The sequence below is a fragment of the Epinephelus lanceolatus genome, chromosome 5 (genome assembly GCF_041903045.1).
Source record: "Epinephelus lanceolatus isolate andai-2023 chromosome 5, ASM4190304v1, whole genome shotgun sequence".
Taxonomy (NCBI): Eukaryota; Metazoa; Chordata; class Actinopteri; order Perciformes; family Serranidae; genus Epinephelus; species Epinephelus lanceolatus.
The window spans coordinates 17,422,701-17,448,778 of NC_135738.1; the positions used below are offsets into that span (position 1 = coordinate 17,422,701).

Genomic DNA, 26,078 nt, shown 5'->3' on the forward strand with positions numbered 1-26,078 from the left:
TCTCACACAGAAGCACATTCCCCTCTGACTATGAGGAACAGAACAGAATTAAAATCAGTTAAAGGGATAGTCCGTATTTATTGAGGCTGTATTGTATGAGGTTATCCGTAGTCAGTGTATTACGTGCAGTCGATGATGTCATGAGTCTGGAGAAGTAGGCAGGAGTGCCACCACAGAAGCTAAGCAATGTACTGCTGTGGACAGGGGCATATATATAAAAAAAGTTGGGCCATTGTCTGGTGAAAAAAATAAATATCATTTATATTTGGCCACTTTATTAGGTACATATTAGGTACAAGATTTCATTGACTGCCTAGTCAAAAAAAAGTGAAATTCTATTAGGAGCTGCTCTTTGTCAAATCAAAACGTATGACTGGACCATGTGGGAATTTAATTTGAAAGGACAGAGGCTCAGCAGTCAGACAGGAGTCACGTTACAAACCAATCACAGCCAACACATGTCTTTCTCTTCTTCCATAAATATTCAGTCTGTGATAAATACAGAAAGGTTGAATTGTCCCACAGGCGATAGGCCTACACACTTACTGTATAAACAGCACCCTGAAGTAGATCAGCTCTGCACTCTTTCAGGTCAGCTTAGCAACCTCAGACACAACCTGCTGTCATGCTCTTGAAAGTTGCACAAGAGTAGCCCCGAGTGCTGGACCTTGCATTTCCAAGTGGTTAAAGACGCGCAGGCTAGTTAATAACATGTCGGGCAGGAAATCCAAAGTGTGGGATCATTTTGAGAAGGTGAAGGACAAACCCAAGGTGATATGTAAACTCTGCAGGCAAACATTTGCCTATCATTTGTCGATTACAGACATGATGCATCATCTCAAACATGTAAGTAGCTATATGCCCAGTAGCCACTTAGCACTATCATTATTGAATCAGCAGACCATCAGAAACTCCCGTCGTAAGTGAGGTAAAATTACCTATTTTGTCAATGGAGTTCGGTGGCTTTGACAAGAACAATATAAGGGCTAAAAAAGCCATCTAGGAGCAAGGTAAAGCTGTGCAAGTATTCTAAATATAGAATACACTTAAACTTATATTGATTTTTTTAGGTGGCTAAACTACATTTTGCTGCTGCTCATGTCCATAGCAGTAAATTGTTTCGTTTTCATGGCAGCACTCCTCCCTACTTCTCTAAAATGGGGGAGCGCAGACCATCAGCTACTGTGGGTAACCCTAAGTATCTCATACAACCCTACTTCAAAAAATCCCAACTATCACTTCGAATTTTCATGCATTAAGCCCCTCCTCACATCCTCCTCCCATGAAAGTCCCTGCAAGCAGGCTACTGACAAAAAAAAGAAGCTTTTCTGCATCTGTATTGATAGTGCAGTTATGGATCCAAAATATTTGTGAGGAAACTAAATTTAAAATTTAGCCTTGTGGCACTTGTGTCAGGTGGAACTTTGAGTGTTGAGGCATGTATTCTCAAAGGCTTCTCCTTGATGCACTGTAGCTTTGGATCGTACCTCATCTGTACGCCACTTTAGACAAAAGCATTAATGTAGAAATCTAAATTTGTTATTTTTGCCCAACACATGTTAAATCTGCCCTGTTGTTAATCACTAGTCAGCTTGTGAACATGCATACCTAATGTGACATTCAATTTATTGAGAGTCATGCATCCTAATTAGTCCTTATTAGGAAGAACACTCACACAAGTCAGATCACATGATTAAGTGTCAGCCCTGTCTCCTTAGTATTCTATGTCCCTCTTATCCACTTCATATGAAATCACTTTTGCATTCAGAGAGAGTCACTGCGATGGCATTGGGGAACAATAATGGTCAAAAATAACAGTGTTGTCTAATGGTGTGTAACAGAAGGAAGCAGGCTGATATAGTCTTGTTTCTCCACTCTGCATGAGGGTAATACAATTTTGCCGCAGAGTGATTAAGCACCTTCCAAAAAAAGAGCCACTGAGCTACTGATACAAATTCAATATGTTGGCCTTAGACCCTTAGTCATGGATGGCTCCTCACCAAAGTTAATAAATAAGATATTTTTCTGCTGTAACTGTGATACCCTCTCTACAGTATCACTCACTGAGGCGATGTTGAGTTCTGTTCCAAGAATCAATTCTTTACTGTAGCAGCTGTTAAGTGATTCAGTTGTCTTGCAGAAAGAGCAAACAGGAGCTTCAATCTAAAATTAGTAAATTCTGAGAGCAATAGGAAGACCTTCAAAAAATAGACCTTTAATTAGATTAGCTAGTGAGAGGAATTACCATCTGAAAGCTTTTTTAATTTCAAAGTCTCAAGGTGAATTTCAAAGCAAGAGCAGTCATCGCACATTAACACAACTAACTTAATGAAAGTCACTGGTTGTGATGATTTTATTGCACATGTTGTGCTGGACGCTTTGTGTGAGATTGTCTCATGACTCCTAATTTCATGTACAGTGCCCATCTTGATCAGATCTGGAATATATCTCACTTTCTCTGTCCATCTGTCCCTCTCTCTATCTACCCATCTCTTTCCCTCCTAGCATTGTGCTTGCAAGATGGGTTGATATAAGCATGCATTATTCATCTGTGTGTCCTTTCTGTCATTGCAGAGCTGAGCTCTGAGCAGAGGGGTGCAAAGCAGGACTACAATCAATCAACCAGGGTCTGACACACGACACAATGGGATATGTTGATTGGATGTCACAAGATATCCATGCAAATAGAAAAGTGTTGTGGGCCATTCTGTACACACCGAGATTGTCTAGCCCCTTTTCCCACCAGCAACAGTTGAGATTCATTGGTATTCTGCTCCTTAGGTGGTGAAATATCCAAACCACCTGTTTCAGAGAAGACCTGACTGCTCGCCACAGTGATGGCGTGGATTTGGTCAAAATACTGTCACTATGTGAGGCACTCCAAGAGTTAATCATGTTGATATAAATGCATATCATAACGGTTAATGAGTAATACTTTTCTTTTTTCTTTTAACATTTTTTTACTGTGAAGCTTGTGCATACGAGTGTTCTCGTTGAGATTCAACAAACTCTCTAAACTGCATTAACTTGTCAGAAGTGGCTCTTTCAACTTGATGTGAACGCCACCTGTTCATGAGTAGGTACGTGTTCATGAGGTGTGATTAGCATGATTGACCCCATTTACACTGTGCATCTTGTATCCAGATTGTATCTAGGTATGATTTAATCTGATTACATTTAGACCTGGTATTAATATGTGTCTCAAGTGTCTACACTGAGTGCAAACAACTGAACGTCTCACATCTTGTTTGCATGGGTCAAAAATGACAAGAAACAAACCTAAAAAGATGGTAGCCACTCATTAAACTGCAGTATTGTAGAGACTTATGCTTGCTTTCTATAGCAGGGGAGGAAGCTGTCTTAGACAACTGGAATACCAACAAGGAAAGCAGAGAAGAAAGCGGTTTTATCATGCAGCTGCTTTTAAATCTGCTGCAGTCAGTGCCACCATTGTCCAGAGGATGATCTGAATGTGGGAACGCAGTCAAAACTGGTGGGAGTGGATAGTGAAGGGAATCTTTGCGAATGAAGACTGAGTTTCTAACCTATGTACTCACTTTATAAGGTACACCTGTTCAACTGCTCGTTAATGCAAATAGCTTATCAGCCAATCACGTGGCAGCAACTCAGTGCATTTAGGCATGTAGACATGGTCAAGACGACCTGCTCAAGTTCAAACTAAGCATCAGAATGGGGAAGAAAGGTGATTTAAGTGACTTTGAACGTGGCATGGTTGTTGGTGCCAGACAGGCTGGTCTGTCAGAAACTGCTGATCTTCACACACAACCATCTCTAGGGTTTACAGAGGATAGTCCTAGAAAGAGAAAATATCCAGTGAGCGGCAGTTCTCTGGGTGAAAATGCCTTGTTGATGCCAGAGGTCAGAGGAGAATGGCCAGACTGGTTCAAGGTGACAGAAAGGCAACAGTAACTCAAATAACCACTGGTTACAACCAAGGTCTGCAGCAGACCATCTCTGAACCAACAACACGTCCAACCTTGAAGCAGATGGGCTACAGCAGCAGAAGACCACACCAGGTGCCACTCCTGTCAGCTAACAACAGGAAACTGAGGCTACAATTCACACAGGCTCACCAAAACTGGACAATAGAAGATTGGAAAAACGTTGCCTGGTCTGATGAGTCTGGATTTCTGCTGTGACATTCAGATGGTAGGGTCAGAATTTGGTGTAAACAACATGAAAGCATGGATCCATCCTGCCTTGTATCAACAGTTCAGGCTGGTGGTGGTGGTGTAATGGTGTGGGGGATATTTTCTTGGCACACTTTGGGCCCCTTAGTACCAACTGAGCATGGTTTAAACACCACAGCCTACCTGAGCATTGTTGCTGACCGTGTCCATCCCTTTATGACCACAGTGTACCCATCTTCTGATGGCTACTTCCAGCAGGATAACGCACCATGTCACAAAGCTCAGATCATCTCAAATTGGTTTCTTGAACATGACAATGAGTTCACTGTACTCCACTGGCCTCCACAGTCACCAGATCTCAATCCAATAGAGCACCTTTGGGATGTGGTGGAACGGGAGATTTGCATCATGGATGTGCAGCCGACAAATCTGCAGCAACTGTGTGATGCTATCATGTCAATATGGACCAGAGTGAAGAATTAAGGGAGCTCTGAAGGCAACAGGGGGTCCAACTTGGTACTGGCAAGGTGTACCTAATAAAGTGGCCAAATAGCCCCCGACATTTCTAGGTGAGGCTTCTGTCCTGCTCCATTTTTGAGGTTTCACTCCATAGGATGTAACCAGAGAGTAATAGAATTACTTCAGTGCTGAGACTGAAGTCCTGATGTTGAAAAGAAAACACAACAAATTTAGCTGTGTCAGTAGTCGTGTTAGGGGTTTTGAAAAAATGAGAACGTATTAATAGTTATACAGTTGCCAGCAGCATTTCATCACAGCGGTGCTCTGTGTACTGTGACAGAATAACAAAGGAAACGATTGATGTGGAGTTAGATGCTAAAAAATATTTTGCTGAAGGAAAACAATCCATGATTTAGGATGCAAGGTGGTCAAATACTACAAGCCTGGACCACTAGAGATAATTCTAAGTACAAGAAAATTGAAAAGGTGACAACATCTTTTAAATTATATATACACACAAGTGTTTTTTGCATCTTGTCTGACTTTTCAGCAGGCTATACCCCCCTGAGTTAGTCATGTGTTGCAAGACAAATCACGTTCATCTCGGAGCAGTAATTAAAGGCAGACAGAAGACATTTGCACTATGAGGTCCTAAAGTTTGCACTGAGTGTCATCACAGCAGTTGATTAAAATGCTATTTCAGGAGGCAGGGAAGTTTGCATTTGCTGATTGAGTCATTTGCTGATACACTGCCTTGAATATTAGCATTACATTATTTATGCAGCTCGGACACTTTATAAACACTGGCTGTGGTGTGGAGGTTAACACTTTTAACACAGAAAATTAGTCCAATTAGTATTCTTAAAAGAAGAAGCTTAGTGGAAAACTTGATGATGAAGAACTCCTGTGCACATGTGCAAATCCAGCTGTTAAAAAAAAAAAGTCTAATGCTCAAATGTAATTATGAATTTCAAACAAAAGGGCTGAAATGTGGAATTGGTCCCCTAAACTCTCATCTGTTCCTTATTTATCAGAAAAGTCAATTTCATGGCTAATAGGTTCATTACTGTGGTCATGCTTGAAGGGCCTTCTCTGATAAAACTCACTCAGGAGTTGTGCGCTAAGCCGCTGGAGCACAGGTCTTAATAAGGTTCTCTCTCTGTCTCTCCGCTTCCCTTTCTCATGGCAATATTACAGTGAAGTTAAACTCTGACCCTTTTGTTCGTACAGCGGCTGTATTTTAGACTATTGTGACTGCTGTTTGTGGAGCAAATCCAGCGACACAAGAGAAATCTCCTTGTGTAGAAAAGGCCACAGATTTGCCTCAGCTGCTCTATTCACCACAGACAATTTATCTGCTGTTCTGGGGAAGAGAGTTTCTGCAAAGGTCCAGCTAGACAAGACAGCTCTGTGCTGCATACTAATGACAGCTGACTGTTTCCACCACACAGCCTTGTCACATCCTGCATTCCAGCCATGTTCCCATGCTGTCACGCTGCGGTGGAGATGGAGCGCTTTATGAGGCGATGCTTTGCTACAGCACGTGCGAAGCTCCGACTTGTGTTTGAAATTGAATTCTTTATTGTCATGCAGATAGGCTCCGACCTAACCTGCGTCATGCTGTCATTTTTTTTTCTTTCTTTTTTTTTTTTTTTTTTTTTACACAGCAAGTTCAACATTCCACACTCCTGTATCCTGACTCAGCAGAAACACTAACCTGACAGAGGCTGATGATTGTGAAAGCGTTTTGGCACTGCTAGCACTTCCACCTGCTTAATCCCACATGTATGAGAAAGGTGCTCTCTAAAAAAAAAAAAAATCTAATTTCACCCTCTGCTCTCCTCCCCTCTGCATATTCTGATTTAAAATGCGTCCTTCAAACAAAGTGCAATTAAATCTTCAGTGTGTTTATGCGCAACTTGGCTGGGCTCGTGTTCTCCCTTTCATCTGTTCTAATCTAACACTCTCATGTAATATTCACCAGAAGGCTCTGGGCTTATCATAATGAACCATGAGGGCTAAATAATCCACTCTTTTGTTCCAAATCTGATTACTTCCTCATTTTTTCTCCCCGCTTAGATTTCCTGCTCCCTCTTTTTGTCATTCACACTCTTCAACCGTCAAGGGCACCGTTCGAGATTCAACAGTGCGTGCTAAGGACTACAGGTACCTCCGGACACACACACACATGCACAGATATAACTAATGGAGCTTGTAATGTTGTGGTCAGGAGGAAGGGAAGAACAGTGGTTCATGTGTTTGCAAGCCATTTGTCTGAGCAGGATCAGCGCTCCTGTCTAATCCAGTATAACTGACCAGCCTCACCGGTCCGTATTGATTTCCAACTTAAGTGGAAGATAGATCCTCAGAAGAGAGATGGAGTTAATATCTCTGGCTGCCAGTGGAAGAGAATAGCACATATTTAAAAGCAAGCTCTACACTGCTGGAGAGACTTTCGCTGTAAGAGGTGAGATGACAGAGTCGGAATCAATACCTTACACATCTATCTGTATTTACTACACTTGCAAACTCTGGCATCTGAACAGTGTTTCAGGACAAACAAAATCAAGCGGAGGTCAAGCACTTCACAAGAAGCTTTGTGAAAACTGCACCTTCTGTCAGTTTTTCAGCTGGGTAAACTAGAAAGGGAAAAAAAATAAAGCTCTAGAGTTTGCGCTCCTTGGTAAAACAGCAATCAGCTCTATAAATAGCTCCCACAGACGGTTCTGGCCAATTATTTATGAATAATAATGGAATGACTTGCATGGAGACATGTCACAGTTCAGAACAACATCATCCATCTCTCCCTCCATCTTAGCTCTTGTTGCCCAAGGGGAGGTGGTGGGAGTGGGGGTGAAAGAAAAAGGGGTGGGGGTGTTAGAGGTAAAAAAAAAAAGAGAGATGCAAAGCAGAAAAATCTGTCATTCTGAGAAATGTGTGAGGTGGATGGTGGTAAACCACACTTAACACATCAACATCAACAGGAAGGAGAGGCTCCAGAAATAGCGAGAAATCAAATGTCTTCATCAAACAGTGTTTCAGGGTCAAAAGAAATTGTGAGGTGAAATTATTTCTGGATCAAAGATGTATCTGTTTCCTGCCTCACACTGTAAAACAAAGACAATATCACCATCAGATTCCTCCTGGAAAACAAAGAGGCTTCAGCTGACACACTGTCTTCTTTATCTCTGAACAAATGTCAATCTGCAACACAGATACACCTTTTCTACCAACATAGAACAGGTTCAACTCTGGGTCACGCACCTAATTTTAAACTGTTTGGAGCATTTCTAACCAAGAATAGATTGTTTCAGAACCCAAACGTTGGTTCCCAGCTGGAACCAAAAGACAGACAGCTTTCTTGACCTGGGGTCTATTCCAAAAGCGTGCAGTTTTTTTGACAGAACAGAAGCTTACCGGTAATCAGTGTGATCTGCCATCTTGCTACCTCTGTATACTTACATTGTGCCACGCCCTCAGCTCATGACACATCCTTGATTACAATGGTTAAAGTCAAAACTGATGGAAACACAAGCTGGTTCGATAGATAGCACCAAGATTTCGAGGATACTGAATGGAACCAGTTCAATGAGAACAACAAGAGCTAATTTGGAGGAAAGGAGGTGTGAGAGCAAGGCTGTGACCATAAGCACTTCACCGCAATACCACGGTCACGTGAAAGTAATGCAGTGATGAGGTCATCACCGTTTCTTGAGCTGCTATAGTAAATTAATTGAAAAATGTGCGTATTCAGCTCTATTGCAGCCTGTTTGTCTGCAGTCACCACTCTGTGTCGTGCCTACAGCACTATCTGACTGGTTACACATTACGTGTCAACCCCTATCAACACTGAAGGCTGTCGTGCCACAGAGGGCGAAGACTGAGACTGAGAGCTGCTCCGGCAGTGAACAGACTCTAAACTATGGGGGGTGTTGGCAGTAAACCGCCAAACCTTGGTGATATGCTGCTTTTTCACTGCGGCAAGATAAACTCCATACCATCACAGACATTTGTGAGAGTCACACTTTGAAATGCAGATGTATTAACATTATGTCCATGCCAGTGTGAGCAGTGTGCCTTCAGCGTAAAGGTCAAGTGTGTAGGATTTAGTGGCATCTGGCTGTGAGGTCGCAGATTGCAAGAAACTGAAATTTCTCCCATGTGTTTATCATGTAGAAGAACTTCAGTGGAGGATGCAAAAACTATCTAGAGCCAAAGTTTGTCTCTTGTGGGCTACTGTAGCGACTGTAACATGGTAGACTCCGTGGAAGAGGACCCGCTCTGTGTGTTGGTATAAAGGGCTCATTCTAAAGTAGCAAAAACACAATTTCCTATTTTCAGGTTATTGCACACTACTGAAAACGTTATGAATATTATATACCATTACATCCCTCCAATCCCACACACTGGACTTTTAAATCATCAGAGCTACACAGCGTTGATACTGACATCTAAATAATATTTTAAGTGAGAAAACTGATGATGACATCTCTGCGTGACTGTAATGCAATGTTTATCGGTTTATTACAGAACTCCTATCATTAAAAGTGCTTTCTAAAGCATGCTGGCTCTGAGTATAATGACCTGAGCCACTGGAGCGTGTCACATTTTGGGAATTGGACAAGCTTGGCCCATCATCAAACATTACTCAGCATCAGTGTTCAGTTTAGTGTAAATATCAACCGCGGGGGCACACAGAAAAGCCTGTGCCATCCTTCTAGCGCTGCCTCATTTGCATTTATACAATGTAACACTGAAATATTACTGTGACAGTGGTGATGATGGTGAAGATGGTTGTAGACTGAGTTGTGGAAGTTTCTCGGCAAGTTTAAAACTTAACCCTAAATACAAAAGAGAATTCTAACCTGCTACTAAGTCATTAATTTGGAGTATTGTGCAGTGCTAAGTATGACTGTGTACAATGTGCTCTGAGTGTATCGTACAGCCTTTGTATTCAGCATTAAGAAAGCATGCAGCTCATGTGACAGAACATATTGCACACCTCTGGCGGATTAGGTGTATTATTATGTTTGAGTTCAACAAAGGGGTTAAAAGACATACAGCTAGCGCCTACAGGCATAATCCCATGCAACACAGTCCTCATCCCTACTTTCCACTGCAAGGCTAGATGGGGTTCTTTACATACAGTATGGCTGAGAGCATTGGTAATACCACTGAATCATGTGCAACAGTCAAAATCAACCAAGGCTTTAACTTTGAGTTACTTCTGTCAACTGTTCAGCCAATCAGGGCTGCCCACGAGAGCAGAGCTCAGAGACCATAAATCTCAAGCAGCCCCACCTTAATCCTAATTGCGGAACCCAGTGGTTGGCTCAATAATCTCCATAATTTGCATAATGTGTCCTATTCTGTGGTGGCCGGATGAATGCAGGGATCATCTCCATGTATTTTTTTCCTTCCTCGTTTTGCTTGCTGTACGTTCTTCCATTGGTCCTTCATGTGGAATACATCTAAATCAGGACAATGCCCCCCTGAGTTCTCCTTGACTTTTCTGGCTTATGATGATAAGAGACAACACTGAGCCGCTGTTTCTTATCTAGAGTTGAAAACGTCTTGCATGACATTTTGGCTTTCATTGACTGTCACTGGTAAGAAAGGTGCACATGTACATGTATTAAAGGTCTCAGCCTGTTCTCAACCAAAAGAGATTCTACAGCACAAAGAACTTCTTCTCACACTGGCCTGAAAACATTCTCGTATAACAATGATTCACATGGCTCCTGGTGGAATACAGCTGTATAGACAGACACTATTATTCAACAGTGATAAAACTGCTTTGTATGGATTCTGAAGAATGGATCTATTTGTTCCTCAACCACGTTTATCATCCCATGACAAAACATTAACAAAAAAGGTCTTCCACTGATGACAAGATAAAAAGTACTTGGAGTTACTGAATGAGCACGAGCTCACACTCATTCCACATTCTAGTTTAAACACTGTGGTCCGGTTCGGTTGATTTGGTGTGCACCCGAGTGCAATTTCTGTATTCACATCTACCCAAACGTACCGCACTTAGGGGGCAAACAAACTTGAGTTCGACTGAACTGACCCAAACAGGACAGGTGTGAAAACACCCTCAGTCTCTTGATTTGATTGTGTCTATTCATTTCCAGTAACTTCCTTTCCTATCTGAATCCCACCTGCGTCTTGTCAGTATGGTGAAAATCTTTTTCATTTGCTTGGGTTTTGCTTCCTGGAGTCCTGTGGTCACTGCGTCTGGCAAAGAAACTCTTTAAACTCACAACAGGTCATTTTTACACTGCCGTTTTTGCACAGATTGACAAACAAGATGACATGTTTATTAGTCGGCTTTAGAGGTGCTGGCAGGCAGATTCTGTTACCTTTGGACAGAGCCATGCTAGCCCTTTCCCTTTGTCTCCTATTCATGATGACAGTGGCATCAATCTTCCAATCTGAGACTGTCCTCCCAAGAGGAACAACAGCATCAGTCATTTCAGCAAGAGCCCCAAAACAATATAACCATGGCAACATGACTGGAGAAAAGGAGGAAGTCAGATGACGTATTACAGGCCAAAAAAGTCCACAGAGGGAGGAGGTAGAGATGGATGGATGGATGGATGGGTCAACTTTTTTTGGTAGCCATGACCACGATTTCCTAGCCCTAAAGATGTAGTTGTTTAACCCAAACCACAGTGTTCCCTTAAACCTAACCAAACCTTAACCAGAGCCAGGGCTGGAAATTAAGTATTTTGTCCACCTGCCACTGCAGCTGACGAATTCCAAATTCTACCAGACACTCAACAGACTGAATTTATATTTTACCAGCATTTGGCTAGTGGCTGGTGTTGGCTTCCAACCCTGACCAGAGCGGTGTCAAATCATAAAACTGATTTTAAATCGTGATTTGTAACAGCTTTTGAAGGCAAGAGAGATTATGTCCTGCAGGTTAAGGTGTCAGATCAGAAAATACTTCTACTGTATGTGTTGTTTTTGAGGGCATGGACAAGCAATGCAATTTGTTTAATTTGAAGGACTTGTCTCATCCAACTCTTGACAAGAAAGAGAATAAACACAGTTCCCAAAATGTTGAACTACTCCTTTAAAATGAATCGCAGTGAATTCCCTCCCCTTTATTCAGAAACATCTTCCTTCAACTACAAGATAAAAGGTACACGGAGTCATTGGATAAGCACAAACTCAGACCACCAATTCTGGAAGAAACTCCTCACACGTGTCAGGACACTGATGCATATTCTCGATTTTAGGGGTGGGAATCTTTGGGAACCTCATCATTTGATTCACATTCTTGGTATCACAGTTGATTCAGAATCAGTGTGCCAAACCATTCACTTTGGCAGAGCTCTTCTGTGTTGCTACTAGTTCTGTTACAGTGTGTGTTGGTTGGTTGGTTGGCTCATTTGCTGGTGCTGGAGTTTGGTGCTCCTCCTCTCTAAGGTTAGTCTCTGGGTGACTGTGTACTTAGTATTCAAAAAATGCTTCACTTCACATCTTGAAAAGCAAATTACTGCGTTCAGGTGTTGCGCTGTACTCTCATGGTTGAGTGCCACCTTTGTTCAGTAATTTTATTAACGTACAAAATCCATTTTTGAAAATGACTCAGAATCTTAGAAGATATTAATTGTGATTCAATGTGAATCATTTTTTCCCTACTTTATATTGTGTAATTTTGGAAACACCACCGAGTCCAAATATTGTGCCAGAATAAACATTCATACAACGTGACCGTGCTCGCTGCCACAAAGTGGTTCAGATCGGCTGTGTTCGACGCAGGAATAGATGACAGCACCTCCTCTTTGCTGCCTACACTTAGTGTTTTCTTGTAAATGGAAAATGTGCACCACCTGCTACAGTAGAGCAAGCCAGCAGCCTCTAAGCCAGGCCCAGACACACATCTCCTGGTCTTCTGAGTGTGTAGGCGGACAAACTCCTTTCCACTTGGTAACAGCCTGAATGTCTCCCCACATGCATGTGTGAACTTCAGTGCCTCCTTCTCCAGGCAGCTTCCTTCCTATGTATGTCACAATCGAGAGGGGAATTTAACAGCATCACTTCATGCCTCCTCCCCACCATGAGCCACGATAAAACCTGATACAGTGCAAGATCGCAGGTGGAGAGGGAGAAATCAAACAGAGTGGGGGGAGAAATAAAACAGAGATTTGAGGAAGGGCAGAGTAGAGACAGGAGACTGTGAGAGAACATCAGTGCCACTATGCTTTATGCTTAAACAATTTGAGAAATGTTAAAACAAACATCATTATGCAACCTGCCACTGTGGGATTTGGTTGCATAAAAAGTCAAAGACAGAGGAGGCAAAGGCACTGTTGTTATGTGTTATCTGCTGCAAAGATCAGATCTGAAGAAAGAGCAAGCACAAGCTTTCCACCCTCTTAAAAATGACACCTTGTTGTAATGCAGGCAGATGGCCTGATATCATCCATCCTGACCGGGTTTTTTCTCCCTATATGTTCTTCCAAACACACAACCCTACACTGGACTGACAGGGCCCTGTTGCTTGCCATCTGCTAACCATGTTTGGCACTGGAGCATGTATTTCCTGCTTGAGATCCTCTCCTGTTGGGGACACCATTGATTACTCACTCTGACACTCCCGTCATAAAGGCAGCTTATCACGCCATCGCTCTAATCACTTCAACATCTTATTCACATCACTTTCACTTTACCTCTGGAGCACACAAATCCTGACATTTCAGACGGCAAGGAAAAACAACGTCGTTACTCAATCGTTTCATTCGACAGTTCCCCCCAAAACTGTTTTATTTCTTGCAGAAGTGATTCTCAGTCTCTGGGTAATGCAAAAAGAGCATTTGAATACAGACTGAGCAGTTGTTAGATGTTTGTTTTGCTAATGCCTCCCTGAGAATTTCTTACAGAGCCCAGCAGAAATCCAATCTCTACCGATCATCCAGCCAGCAAAAGAAATTACAGTCAATTTGTCATGTGGAACCAAAATCTAATCTGTTTGTTTAATGATACGAGGCTCCTTTGTGCAGGGCCCACTAAACCGCCTTTTTCTAAGACCCTGTACTTTCAGTGTTTGCCACAGCCAACACTTTAAATACCCCCAAGAACATATCTATCACTTTTCAGAGCTGTCATTAACACAATCTTAGTTTATCATAGTTAGAGCTTCAGTGTATTTTATTCATGTATTAGAACCAGAGAAAATGCTGTGTATTTCCAATACGATAAGACTTTTTTTGTATTTGGGCATTGTGGCAATGTTGCAAATCAGTTAAAAGGACTGTTTGGATTTACATGATTTTTGCTTCTGTGTGATGAAGTTATCGAATTTAATTTTAGCCAAAAAGAAATTCCCACCATCAGTTTCATCCCCAGTCATCAATAAAATATTCTACTTTACTATATCTCTCCGTTCTCGGTTCTTTCGTTCTCGGTTCCTCATGTGCCCTCCTGTTCTTTGTTTTTGCACTATGCTTTTGCACCTTGTTGTTTTATATTGTCCTTGTCTTCTGTTTATCTCTTTGCACTTACATGTATGTACTTCTTTTCTTTGGTTTCAAATGTAAAGCGTCTTTGAGAGCTGTAAAAGCGCTGTATAAATAAAATGTATTATTATTATTATTATTATATATGTTGATATCACAATAAAAGACATGATAGTCCTTCAGAAGATTTTCTCCAAATAGGGCTGTAAATTGTTCTAAAACCTTGAGCTTGGATGAACTAAGGTTATTCTGTATTTGTTTGTTAGGGCTGGGCACCGTTGACATTTGAGCTGACACTAGTAAAGGTACATGAAGGCATTTTTTTGAGTACTTTACTCTCTCTGTTACAGTAAAAATGTAATTTCAGTTGTAAAAACTAAGTCCAAACTTCTAGCTGCTGGGCAAACTAAAAGAAGAGTCTGTGGGATTACAAACCAGAGTACGCTGTCTCTGGACAGAGCTGAACAGCAGCACACTCTGCTCTATCTAGGCTGCACACTGTTAGTAAAATATATTTATATTGCCTTTCTATTGGGCATCAACCTCGTGTTTACTCGCATATTGTCAAAAAAACAGACACAGCTGAGACGCAAGCCTGCACGTAGCCAGTGCAGAAAGATGCACGTTCAAGTGAAGAATGTGTCTGCTTGCGCTGCTTTCAAGCTGTGACTCAGTTTTGTTCTGTCCTCCATTGTCTATAGAGTGGCTGCAATCTGCCCTAGTAGTCAAAGCAGGAATGCGTCACACTCCCATGAGCTCTCAGGTACTGAAATTTGGCACCAATTGATTTAGTATGAATCGAACCTACTGATGTCCAAGTTTGGACCAAACCCCATTGTTTGTACATTTAAATAAAACTCATATACCCTGGTCCTGAACTACATTGTAGAATTGACATGTCCCATTTACTGGTGGTATCTTTGCCGCTTTATTTGAATGAATGCTATAACGTTGCTGTAAGACATCGGGGGCACGCTCAGCCAAGCTTGCTAGTTTTCTCCCTACAGCATTTATACAGTACACTGAACAATAGTATCCTAGTTCACTGATAGGACAACAGATAACACTATGGATTAGAATGACAGTGCATTTTAAGAATACCCTGTGCTGGAGTACAAGTAACAGCCTGTTGTGCTTATACATTATACATTCTGAATTCAATCAGAACATACAGATAGAATACTAATAATTTTCATGTCTGAACATTAGTTTGATTTTCAGCACTTCCACCCATTGCTATTTTATGTTGACCCCCCTCTCAAATTAATTTCCAAGTCACCCTGCCTGGATTTCTGCCTGGATAAAGTTCGATCAATTCATATTCTGCAGAGATGAGTAAGAGCCTGAGAGAATCAGCATCCTCCATGCTGATAGATAGACTAATTCACAGTGGAGGCAAACATTTCTTAATGGAAAATGATCACTAAATAACTGAACGCCACAGAGAGATCTGAATTATATTCTCTTTCCTACTTTCCAATGAACCAATAGTGCTTGATTTCTTATAGAAGTGTTTGATCACAGGATACAACTAAGTGCACATTGCAGGATGCACATGTTACAGAGCAGCGTATGAGTCAGCCCCTGCAGCATCAGTGAGGACGCATTGATTATATAGAAATAGTTTGGCAATCCACTTTAACATGACTCATAGTGATACACAGAAAAGCACTAAAAGCAACAGCATTTTAATAGCATCTTCAGTCGTACATGCGTCTACACAAACACTTTGATCCACCCAGTGGTGTTTAAGTGTGTGCCTCGACGGGGAGAAGTGCTGACGGTAGTGACCGGCCCCGTGTTACCTTGACCCTGTGCCAGACAATCAAGGGCAACAGCCTGGTACGCCCATAGGCAGGGCCAACACCCTACTGCTGCCACCCACACAGGCTGTCACACTCCTGAGCAACAGTCATCCCACTGACGCATGGGAGACCGGACTGAGCTGCACCTGGTGTCTCTGATGCTCTGAAAGGCTAAATATTCTGCAGTGATTTAAGGACATCAGACTAATTCTGGAAATGGCAAGACAAATTATGTCTCGTTCCACACCTGTCAAAGGTTGAGTTATGTGCCCCTAGGTATAATGAAGAGCTCAAATTGACTGCTACACATCCTCACTACAGTTTACAGAACAAGAAATAGCAGCTTAGTGCAGCATTTAACTCTTAATTACATATAATTGGCATCTATTTCCTCCCATTCAAACATTAGAGAAGTAACAGGAAAAGATACTGGCTTCACATTTTGTGGCACACACACACACAGACATCTTGCTGTGTGGATTAAAAGTTCAGCTTCCTTTTTTTACGACTGAGAACAATCCCTATCAGATCCATTTCGTTCCCACAGTCTGAACCAGAGAGGAGACGGGCATCCACTCTCCCACGGACCAGCCAGGTGCACGAGTGTCAATCTATACGTGGCTATTGACCTGGGTGGGAGGAGGAGCTGAGGTGCTGTGAGGATCCCCAGCTGGTGTGACAGACACAAGGGACAAAGGTGCTGATCTTTGCGCCACTGTAGCTTGAGGCAGGCCTTAATGAAGAGGTAGCAGCTGAGAAAAGAAGGATCGTCCCGGCTGTCAGAGCCAAGGCAGTGGCCCATTAGTGGTGGACCACAGACAAGAGAGGGCTCGCTGACAAGGTGTGACTAGGGACAGGCACAAGTCGACAGCTAGCACTGGCTAATTATTGTAAGGTGCTAGTGAGAAAAGTGAGATGGAAGAGAACCAGACGAAAAAAATTTGAGGGAGGGAACAACAGCAAAAGGCTTGTGTCATGTGGTGTATATCTACAAGGTGTAATACTGGAACCCATCCCTGGAGGCATTACATTTAATTTAAAATAGGGCAGTTGTGAAGAGCCAAATAAATCACTGTACAGGGAATCAGCTCCTGTGTGAAAATAAGGTAGCAGGAATCCCCTAGTCGGCTCTTTTTTCATTTTGTGGCAAAGTATAGCTTGTTGTAAATTCTGATAAGGATAACTTGAGACTATGTCAAAAGTACAATGGATACTCATTTTGTGTATTTGGGCTTGTGTGTGAATGCATGCGTACGTGTGCAAGGAAGAGTAACGCTGCTTATTAGCAGGCCTCCTGTTGGTGTTCACTGGCCCATGTATTTGAGGTTGATCCCTCCATCCCCCGAAAGACCACAACTCAAAGGAGATACAGAAGAGAAAAACAAGTTTTGTTTGGCGTCGGCAACCACAAGGCCACAATGTTCCAGCTACAAAGCCTTCTCTACATTAGTGTGAGGACTGATCAGCAGCACATCTTCTCCCTCCACTCAAACTTCTCAAACCACTCACTATGTCATCATCAGGGTAGCCTTATAAAACCTTAAAGTCGCTGCTACGTGGCAATCAAAATATAGTGCTTTTCAAACACAGATGACAAACTCTGACAGGTGTCATCATGGAAAACACTGTTTCCTGGTAAGTGTTGCACTTATCGGATTTCTGTTAACTGTAATTGCTGCATTACGCCGACAGGAAGGCACTATCGTAATTAGTACAGGGTACCAGGAATGGCACTGACAAACCTGTGAAAGAGGAAGAAAAGAACTATATATTTCAGACTGCAGCAAAGCAGGGCCAGCCTGTTGCGCCACAGTGTTTCCATTGGTGACATCTTTGCCACCACAACAAAACAATCACTCAAGAATACGAAACTTCTTTTCCATAGCTCAACGACCATTTTAAATCGGCATACAAGGGCTGCCCCTGACAAAGAATTTTCCTAGTCCACCAATAGTCATCTTTTAGGGCCATTAGTCGACTAGTCGCTCACATTTTTACAATATTAATTCAATTACTAAATGATATATTTTGGGCAGGGCAACACAATGGTTTGAGTTGAAGGTGTGAGAAAGAATATTATCAGTAACATTGTTCACACTGTGCTACATTACAGAGAAATACAAAACCGTACTAATGAACCTTCATTAATATAGGCCTATATTTTATCTACAAGTGCACGTCACTCACTGAGCAAGCCGCCTGTTAATGACGCTAATGGGCTAATGGGCATGTAACTACTGACATGTTTCAGATGATACGCCATGTTTGTAGTCGACCAATGAAGATGAGTTTACATATCACCTTGGGTTTGTCCTTCACCTTCTCAAAATGATCCCACACTTTGGATTTCCTGCCCGGCATGTTATTAACTAGCCTGTTGAATAACCACAGGTACCAGCCCTGGAAATTAACCTGACTCCTGTCTGACTGCTGAGCGTGGCCACTTCCTGTGTCTGTCCTTTCAAATTAAATTCCCACATGGTCCAGTCATGTAGGTTTTGATTTATTTTGACAAGGCGCAGCTCATAATAGAGTTTCATATTTTTTTTCTGCGACTAAGCGACCAATGAAATCCTGCTGACTAATGTCCTTTCTGGTCGACTAACATTTGGTAGACTATTAGGGGGCAGCCCTGCTCCATACACCTCTATATATAATCTTTTTTCCAACTGTATCAGTACAAAAGTTCAAACAGACATGCTGACACATTAAAATACACGAGAACATAACTGTCACATATACTGATGAAAACAAGTAATCTAAAATAGGAAATAAAATAATTAAATAAACTATAAATAAAAGGATAGGCTGTCCTATAAAAATGTCTTGCAAAGATTTGTGAGAAGGGACTGCATTAAAAATAGTTATTCTTAATTATTTTTCTTTGCCAGCAGAATAAAATTGTTGTACAAGATATTCTGTACATCAGTATTTTTCATCATGTTCTCAGTCTCAAACTTCGCTTAACCAGGTGTGATATGCTATTTCGGTACTCAAACAAATATTACTGCGACCACAGAAAATTGCAGATGAACATTTAATATCCAGGCACTCACATTATAGATCCAAACTGACAATTTGGCCACAGTTTATTCATAACTGTAGCTTTATTCCAAATCATAAAATTATCAGAACGCCTAAAATACATTGCTTGTAAGAAGTGTGTTCTCGAGCCAGTTGAAGGCACAGTACACATGCATGTGTGTGTACATGAGGATGGTTGGTACCACCTCCGCCTCATTTTGAGCCAAGAAAAACCCTGGAATAAAACCAATACCAGAATAAGAGATAACAATGTGTTCCTTAACTAGACTGAGCAGAGCTCACTTCAGAGTTAAGTCTATTCCCAACTCTTTAATAGCAGAGTAACCAAAAATGGACAAATTACTTGAAGGAAATGCCAACCATGATTCTATAATGGCAAACTACTCTGTGACAACAGCAGAAAATGGCAGTAAATGTCATTGTGCTCCATTAAGAAGTTCTTTGTCTGTGTTGCCGTGGCCTTCAGAGCCTAATGGTCTTTGTGTGGCTAGTAATTTTCTTTCCAGGAAGGAATTCCCTCTCTGTTTGGTCCCCTGTGGGTACTGAACACAGGGATACGGCACGGTATCTGTCAGGAAAGCCAAAGGGACCTAACAGGCTTAGACCATGGACAACATGGCAGTCTCAGCTCTTAATGACACAGATGCACTAAGACAGACATAAACACACATGCACACACACACAGATATACAGCCTCAGGGGTGGAAATGTCCTCTGCACAAAGCATGTAAAATCAATTTTTCCTAATATGCATTTAAAACACAGGCAATTCAAAATCCACTGACCCAGTTACCCTCAAATTAGTCAATGAAACAAACTTGTTACTAAAGTCCTCAAACTAGTTGTTGAAGGAGAGCGGCTGTTTTAAGAGAAGTGTGCATTCTCCAGTAACATGAAGTCCCAGGAAAAGCAACATGACCAGACACTGAGAGCTCTGATGGCTGAGTGCCTTTAGGGAGGAGCTTGAATGTCTGTATTTGTGTGTTTATCTGCAGAGTGTGAGCGGTTGTCCTCTACGACGACGTGCTTCCCCCCAAGATTCAGCCCTCCTCTGCGCTCGCACCTCCCCGTGGTTGAGCGTGGGGACCCCCATGCACTGCCTTGCATTCCCACGCCTTTGCTGATGCTCTTTGACATGACTAACGTAAACAGATGTTGCGCCGTGACAGGAAGTGGCTGACTTCTGAGGGGCTGATGGAAAAGAAGCTGTCCGCCTCCGTGACAGGGAACAGTGAGGAGGTCACAGCAGAGCAGGAAACAGCAAAGAATCTGTCCCGGGCAAGTGTATGTGTGTAGGGGGTGCTGGGATTGGAGAGCTGCATTTACAATCTGTAACCCCACGGACAGGGTTAAACAGCTGACTACACCTAGTTCGACTTTATGGCTCTAACCTTCCTGACCTGCTATACCACCAGGACTGCAAATCAATGGCAGAGCACAGAGCTCATATCTAAGCAAAGCTGAGGAAAGGATGAGTGATTAAATAGGAGAGTAAGGGAGCGAAACGGACAGAGAAAGAGAGATTACACACTCTGGCACCTACTCACATCAACATGTGAGTAGCAAATGTACAACTATGAAAATAAAATAAACCCCTGAATGACATCAACAAACAACACTGCAGAGCTTTGTGTGAAGTGCACTTTATAGGAGCAACTCAGTAATCGTACTATTTTTTAAGAGTAAGTTCACACTAGATTTTGGAAGGAGGAGAAACGCTGCAGCACTGGCCTCTATGCAGGGTCCAAAATTAGCACCTGCCACTCGCCAAATGTGAGTAAAAATCTGCATTGGTGAATAAAATAAATGAGGTCAGCTGCCACTGGCGGTTTGCAAAAATAGGCCTACTTCACCATAAACTGCCATCGCTACAACACGAGTTGATTGAACACATTTTGTTTTGCATCGACTTGGCATAGAGCTGGTGGCAGCATGTAATGTATGATCATCAATATTTATATGGCAATTCTTTGAATGACCCTTGCTGTCTAATGTTGCTGAGGTTATGCTTAGTTTATCTAGCACAGTGGTTCCCAACTGGTGGGTCGCAGTCCAAAAGTGGGTCATGGGTCGATTCTGAATGGACCGCAAGTGAGTCGCAAACATGTCAAGTTTGTTTTTTAAGCACAATGAATTTCCAGTACGGAGCTTTTTTTTTTCCTGCTGTAGAGTGAGTGACTAACAGACGGCGTGTCCAAACACAAGTATGACACTGGATGTATTAAATTGTGTGGGCCTTGAACTAATGACCAAGGAGAAATGTGGAACCCGTGGCTGGACCAGTTGGGAACCACTGATCTAGCATACCTAGGCCTGTCATCATAACTACTTACGGTGGATGTGATGTCCCAGAAATAATTGTGATAAACGACGTCATTGTCATTTTAGGACCATTTATGCTACTGATAAAATGATACAATGATAGCATCATTTCATCACTTCCCAGTTTTTATAAGGTATTTGAAAATGAATCAAGATATTGCTTGGGGAAAAAAAAAAAGAAAAGACAGCAAAACGTGTTTATTTAAGCATAGTTTTTTCTGCTCATTCAGCTTAAGAGCTGTGAAAAAAATCACGACAGGCCTAAGCTTACTAGTGGCACTGGTTGGGTATCACAAAGGAGAATTTTGCACTTACCATAAGGAGAGTCTGTAAGTGTGTGGTGGCACATCGCCAGAGTAGAGTGACCTAAAAGAAAAAATTAAGAGCACAGTGAAAGTACAGTTAAAATAAGACGTAGCACTTCACAGATAAAGAGGTGAGGAGAGATTAGCTTTTAAGATGGCAACACCAATACAATGAGCTGCAGCATTTACAATGATACTGAATTGTATTCACAATAATAAATTTAACATTTTGTCTGTTAATTTTTTTCAGTTTACCAGCTAATGGAGCACAGAGTTCATTTTGGACCTTGCCTCTGTGGGCTGAAGTCTGTTGCACCTCTGCTCACAACCAAGATCACAGCTTTTTCTGGTCTACCTAAAACCACATCCAGCTGCAATGTAGCTTAGTACTATAGTGCCACAGTATGTTACTGGTGCTCAGGCTGTGGAGAAAGCTTGTTGTCACCGTTGGTTGGCAGGGTGAGACAATGAGCAAAGCAATGTTTTCTGCCTTCTGGTAAATATTCCCCAGATTGAACTTTCACAAATTCAGTAAACCTCAATCCAGCTACTAACACAGAGCTGACGACCACAGGCACACAAATCAGTCCCTAAAGGAATACAGCTGCAATCACAGGAACATACTATACAATATGAAGAATGAGATAGTAGTGTGCTCGAGGACCGTCTTAATCACATGATACTCAAGAAACAAAACGCAGGTGCTCTTGAAGAAAAGGGTCAGCACATGGGAACAAAAGATGAACTTCAGGCACTCATGCGTGGAGCAGGAACAGATGCGTTTGAATGAAGTTAAAAAAGCCTTTATTTCATAACATGGCTGCTTACATTAAAAACTCTCAACTCAACTCTCTGGTCTTGGTCAGGGTGCACCCCACCTCTCTCAGGTGAAGTAATTACCAAGCTAATATTGTGTAAAGCCTAATACCTGCATTACAAAGAGCTTAGAGGCTGCAGCTGTATTATGGGCAATATTAAGATGCTGATGTCAAATATGAGCTGTGGCATAAAGAGGATAAATTATGATAATAAAATGATTACCATGTCAGATTTTTGTGCATGTTATCTATTGCTCATAAGCAGACAAATCCAGATTACTTTGGGATTGTCAAGAGGATGATAGTTATTCCATGATCATTCAAAAACAAATATCTGACAGATAACCATCTTGTGATCAGGAAAAAACAAATACTGTTGCTAGGTTAGACTCACAAGTCAGTCTTTAGACGCTTTGCTTAACTAAAGACTGATGACTTTCTCCCTGATTTTGTGTTTAGATGGGCGGATACAATTTCAGAGTTTAAAAAACTCCCTACGTTGCAGAACCAATAGTAAATCTGCAGGGCGGTCCTTCGGTGGCTCACTGAACTCTTGTGCTTGTAAACATAGTCCGACTAGAAACATGTGTAGTGGTACAAAATGGCTCAGCTGCGCTCACAGAAAACGCCGTCAAAGTTAGTGGGTGTTTGTTGCGTTTGCGGCGACACATTCTCGCCAACTAAAAGAAATAAACATAATCTTTTACAAGGCCATGACTCATCCGTCCAGCCGGACTATAGAGGGATTCGCCTTGTTGTTTACAAATACTTCCGGGTAGAAAACCAGCAGAGCTTTTAGCTATATATAGCCTATATATCACATTTTTCACATCACCGTATCACCGTTTAGACTAATCCGATGTTTGTAAAGTCTATAAACACAATGATTGAACAAACATTACTATTTCTGTGCGCACGTTTAGCTGGGCTAACCGTTAGCTGTTAGCCCTGTTAGCCGTTAGCGGTGTCTGTAATAGGTAATAACTCATTAAACGGTCCGTGAAAAAAATATCTTTTCCAGCGGATATCTTAGTTACAACATGATTGAGCTAGCAAAGCAGTTTTGTGTTGCTATGTGTGGTATTATTCAGTTTTGGGAAATCACGATGTCTAGAAAGCATCAGTGGCTGCAGCTGACAGGCACAGCTAACAGCAGCAGCAAAGCTAACATCAGGACGTCATCTGTTAAAAGCCTCCCGTTGTCGGATACGACATGACACTACTCCAGTTAGCTCAATCATGTTGTAACTAAGATATCCGCTGGAAAAAATATTTCCTTCACGGATGAGCACACGTTTGATAAAACGGAGTTAAAACTCTCGGCATCCATTTTCAAGCTCTCTGTGTGTTTGTTTCCTTGCGGATGAGAAAAGGAGGAGCGCACGTTTCCGAGAAGGCGTGTCCTTTTCAAAAATGCAAGAGGCGTTGCTTTGTTGCCGGCCGTTTTCGCCGGTGTGTTAAACACACTTTAGAAAGGAGTGTCCCCAGACTATCAGAAGGCGGAGATCTCTGATTGTCTGGTAGCGAGACTATTGCTAGGTTGATTTCATGGTCAGAGGAAAACAAGATATATAAAAAAATAATTACATCCATGGCCTCGCTGGATAAATTACATCATTTTCCCTAGTGCAGTAATTACTCTTCACGAATCTTAACAATTTTATTTCTATATTTTCCTGTTTAGTTCCTCTTTTAATTGCATTGTGCCACATAATTATTCTACAAATGCACAATAATTAAAAAATAATTGAAAAATAATTACTCAAGAAGTTGAGGGCTGTAATCTATTGTGTAACCAAATTAACATTTTTTTAACTGTATTTTACCATCGGTACCAACAAATCCTTGCACAATATACTGCACTAAATGTCACGCACAAATGAAGCCACTTCAGCACTAATGAACCCGTGTGGGGGTTGGGAGAGGAGACATTAACATTTCATCTCGAACTGAGCTTGCATTTTAGTGTCAGCAGCTGCTCATCAGTCTCGTGTGTTAAACATAGGAGGAGGTGAGGATGGGTTTCTTTTCTTCTCCTGTTCTTCTTTGTCGATTTAGACGAGGGACTGAAGCCAGAGCAGACTGCACTGTTGTCAAACGCCAGGCCAAAAAACCAGAGGACTTTGGAATGTGGTCCTCCCTTTTCTCTCCATCGTCTACTCATTCTGCAACATCCTTAAAGGAGTAAAATTCACTGTGGTGCTCGAAGCTTTGAGAACTGGATGACATTAATAAGACGAAAAATATATTTCCTACAAATGGGCTGGTGTAAAAATGTTCAAACTGGTTTGATATTAAACTAAACCACCGGACCAGACCAGTGTACTGAATTTGTCCCTCTAGATCTAGTCCCACTTGACTCAACAGCTGCTCCTGAGTGGAAAATAATGACACCATGTCCCAACAGCAAACCAGCATCAGGTAACATTGGAGCTCTCTGTCCACGCTGAATATGTTGAACATGCACTTCTGTTAGACCATGTAAACAAACCATGTTGCTATCAGCTGTGCGCTCAGGATCAGACTGGTGAAAAAACTACCTGAACCACCAGTTTCGGGGGTTATTTACCAGAAACTTTGAGCAGCCTGGCGTTTCCCTCCAGCTAGCTGCAACCTTATTTTGTTTTAGTAGTGAAAGAAGGAGGTAATGTATAGATAACACCTCATTTCAGTCAAAAGCACATGCCCTGTGCACAGACCCATCAGTCCTTACAACTTGGTGCAGGTGATGGCAGGAAACATCAGATTGATAGTCAATAAGCAGATACACCACACACAAAGGGCTAAATTGCCTCTCCTTTTAATTAAGTATTCATTTGTAATGTTACAAACAACGAGTTTCGCCCATGGCTTCATCAGTTCCTCATTTCAACTTCATCAATCAGCTGTTCCTTGTCCTTTGCAGCATTCTAAAAGCAAGTCACAGGAATAAATAGTAAGTCGGACAAAAGCTTGGATCTGAACGGCACACCACATCACAGCCATTAAGGACACCTCTTTGGTCAGCTTCAAATCCAAAATGCCACCATACTGGCACTGTTTTAGCTTTCTTGAGAGAGTAACTCTGCCATGTCTTACCTCATCACCTAAAAAACACATGAACTTTCTAGTAAACAAGCACGGCGTGCACCGCTCTGCCCCTCCCGCCTATACTGAAATATGATCTCCTTCATGTTCCTTGCGCTCGGCTCACAGCCTGTCAGACACTAGTGGCTCTGTTAGTCGGTTCATAAACATAATATAATGTTAAGCACGTTGCCATATTGCTTACTACTGATGCAATACAAGTTGGATTTAGCCCCGTGACATTATCAGCACAGGCTGCTAATGTAGGCTACTTTTGAATTTCCCATAAAGTGTCATTATGACAAATGCTAGTTCAGAAAGTTCTACAGAAGACCTTATTTGTCTCTCTATTTCTGCATGATTGCCCAGCTTCAGGTGAGTTTGGAGCAGGAGTTCCTCAGGGTTTGCAAAATCTAAATAGATCAAATGACAGCAGACCACTATAACATCTGAAACCAGCCACTCCACTGGCACTGGGCAGGCTCTGTTCTGGAGCAATCTGGAGCAAATCACAGTGGCACTGAATGGAAGTGCAGGATGCCTGCTGCAGGGAAGAGATAAAAGTCTGTGTGCTGTGTCCTCTGGGCTTGCCGGCTTCTATGCCAGTATTGCACGATTGCCTGCTGATGTTTGG

The 26,078-nt window shown here is 42.0% G+C and overlaps 1 long non-coding RNA gene across 1 annotated transcript in view; it reads right to left on the bottom strand.

Annotated features, from left to right (window-relative positions):
- Positions 1 to 26,078, bottom strand: part of LOC144463455 (uncharacterized) — a 112,592-nt gene that overhangs the window by 64,760 nt on the left and 21,754 nt on the right. The window contains exon 2 of the long non-coding RNA XR_013491600.1: positions 21,571 to 21,621. This is a non-coding gene — a long non-coding RNA (uncharacterized LOC144463455). The remainder of the gene's footprint in view (positions 1 to 21,570; positions 21,622 to 26,078) is intronic.